A 3,321-nucleotide genomic window follows, 5' to 3' on the forward strand; every position below is an offset into this window, starting at 1 on the left:
AAAAAAAAAAAAAAAAAAGAAAGAAAGAAAGAAAGAAAGAAAGAAAGAAAAGAAAAGAAAACCAGATTAAAAGTAATATTGACAGTATGGGTAGTAGAAGTGACCAATGCAAGTACAGAATTTCAGAACCAAAAGACAATAACTTCAAAGACCAACTATTCAAAAGCACCTTAAAAAGCACCCAAAGGCTAGGGATATAACTCAGTGGCACAAGTACCTGCCTGGCAAGTGTAAGATCCTGAGTTCGATTTTTGGTACAAAAAAAGCAATAAAAGAACATGAAAAACAAATCCAGCAGTTGCTAGATGATGCAAAGAAGATTAATCTAAGAGTACGTGGAATCACTGAAAAATCAGAAAACAACATGAATGACAATAAAAAGTATTCATGGAAATAATGGAAGAAGAAATCCCAAGTACAGGGAAAGATAAACACAGATAAGCAAGGCATATAGAACTCCAAGTCACCGTGACCACAAAGGAAACTCTCTATGCCACATTATACTCAAAGTACCACAAGGTGATTGTCCACAGGGAAAATATGTTAAAGACTGTTAGAGAAAGGCGGCACATCATACATAAAGGCAAGCCCATTAGAATTGCAAAGACTTTTTCAACAAATATTTAAAGCCCAGGAAATCTTGACATGAAGTATTTTAAGCCCTAAAAGATAACAACTTCTTCGATTCCTGTCCTGCATGTCATGTTGGCCCAGCCTCTGGGGCTCCCTGAGTCAGTGACCAAGTCCCGGCCTGGTGGCACACACCTGTAATCCCAGCACTGGGGAGGCTGAAAACAGGAGGATTGCTACAAGTCAGCGGTGTAGTAAGACCCTGTACCAAATACATAAATGGAAAAAAAAAGATAACGTTCATCTCAAATTATGTATTCTGTAAAATATTAATGGAGAAATAAGGTAATTCCATGATAAGGAGTATCACAAGAAATTCATTACCACCAAACCAGTATTATAAAAAACTCTAAAGGACATGGGGCCAGGGAGATGGCTCAGTAGAATAAGCCTTGCCTGGCAAGCGCAAGGGCCTGAGTTCAATTCCAGGTTCCGCCAACAAAAATAAAAATAAAGGACAAAGCCGACAATGTCAATAAGTCAAAAAGAATGAATACACATGACAAGGTATATTTTGTAGCTAAGCAAAAGGAAAAAAAATAAGGAAATCAACAACAGAAAAATAATACAATGGCAGGAGAAGGTCAACATTTTAAAGTAATAACTATCAATATGAATGGTCTCAATTCCTCAATAAAAAAACACGTCAGCAGGATAGACCAAAAAACAACATACGCAGTTATACAAGAAATAAATTTAATTCAAAAATAATTTTACAGATTAAAAATATAAGGATGGAAAACAATATTCCATACAATGGGAACTCAAACAAGAGTAGCTATCCTAGCTTCAGATAAAGTAGATTTCAAATTTAAAAAAAGATCAGAAGAGACAAAGACAGTCACTACATTTTGGTCAAGGAAACAGTTCAAAACGAAAAAAGAACAATTAGAAACACATATGCACTAAATACCAACATGCCCAACTTATAAAATAAATGTTAATGGACATTAAAAGTCAGACAAACATTGATACAATTATAATAGAGAACTTCACTATCCCACTGTCACAATGAATAGACCAACTAGACAAAAAAATCCACAAAGAAATATCAGAGTTTAACGAATCTTCAAATGAAAGGACTTACTAAATACCAACAGAATATTCCATCCAACAACATGCACATTCTTCTCAGCAGCACCGTGGGATTTTCTCCAAAATAGAGCACATAGTAGCCAACAAAGCGTGCTTAAGTAAATGCAAAAGAATTGGAACTATCCCATCCATATTATCAGATGACAGTGCAAGGAAACTACAAATCAGTGGCAAAAAAAGACCACAGAAAGTATGAACACATGGAAATTAAACAAATAATTGCCAAAACTCAAATAGCACCAGTATGCCATGCTGAAACCTATGGGACTAATGGAAGCAGTCTTAAGACAGAGAAGGTCATGTGGTGAATTCTCACATCAGAAAAACAGAGAAAATTCTAGTACATAACCTAGTGAAGTACCTCAAGGTCCGAGAAAAACAAGAATTCAAAACTGAGATGAGGAATAGAATTATACAAATTGAGAAGAAATTAACTGAGATAAAAAAAGACAAAGAATCAATGAATCTAAGAATTGCTTCTTTGAAAGAATAATTAAAATAGGCAAAATGTTAGCCAATTTTACCAAAATAAGTGAAGAGAAAACCCAAATCCATACAATTAGAAATGAAGAACTATAAAAAAAGAAGATTCTGCCCAAATACAGATTATTTGTAACTACTTTGAGAATCTATACTCTAATAAAATGGAAAATTCAGAAGAAATGAGTAAGTTTCTAATACATATGAACTACTACAGCTGAACCAAGAAGATAGACAAATCCTGAATAATCCAATATCAGTTAAAGAAAGCTCAGTTTCCATAGGATTCACTGCCGAATTCTAAGAATTTTCAGGGAAAATCTAATGCCAGTGCTCTTCAAACTAATGAAATTGAAAGGGAAATAATACTCCTAAGATCATTCCTAGGAGCAAGCATTACCCTGATTCCAAAACCAGACAAGCAGGGCTGGTGAGATAGCTCAGCAGACTGAGCACCTGCTTAGGCAAGCCCAGGGACCAGGGTTAGATCCCCAGCTCCACATACTGTGTGAGCCCCACCCTCAGGCACACTGAGCCAGCCAGTGCGCCACCAAGACTAGGCATGGTATCCTAGTGCAGGGGAGGCCGAAAATAGGAGGATCACTATATGAGTCCAAGCTGTATAGTGAGACCCTGTAACAAATACATTAAAAATAAATAAATAAAATAACCAGGAAAGGACATAGATGCAAAAAAAAATCCTCAATAAAATACTGGCAAATTGAATTAACCAAGTGGGATTCATTCTAGGAATATAGGTATAGTTCAACATATACAAATTAATAAATATAATACACCACATGATCATCTCAATAGATGTACAAAAAGCATTTGACAAAATCCAACATCCATTCATGATTTAAAAAAAAAAAAAATCCTGACAAAATAGGTGCGTAAGGTTTTTATCTCAAATTATAAAAGCCATCTGTAACAAATAGCCAACAATGGAAACAAGCTAAAAGCTTTCCCTCTAAATTCAGGACAACACTAGGATGCCTCCTTCATCATTAGTGTTCAATATAGTTTTTTTTTTTTTCGGAACCAGGAATTGAACTCAGACCCTTGCGCTTGCCAGGGAAGCGCTTATTCTACGGAGCCATCTCCCCGGCCCCCCAA

At 35.7% G+C, this 3,321-nt stretch overlaps 1 pseudogene; it reads left to right on the forward strand.

The window, feature by feature from the left end:
* LOC101579748 overlaps positions 1-3,321 on the forward strand; it is a 6,862-nt pseudogene that overhangs the window by 680 nt on the left and 2,861 nt on the right.

The sequence above is a fragment of the Octodon degus genome, unplaced genomic scaffold (genome assembly GCF_000260255.1).
Source record: "Octodon degus isolate 3935 unplaced genomic scaffold, OctDeg1.0 scaffold00122, whole genome shotgun sequence".
NCBI lineage: Eukaryota > Metazoa > Chordata > Mammalia > Rodentia > Octodontidae > Octodon > Octodon degus.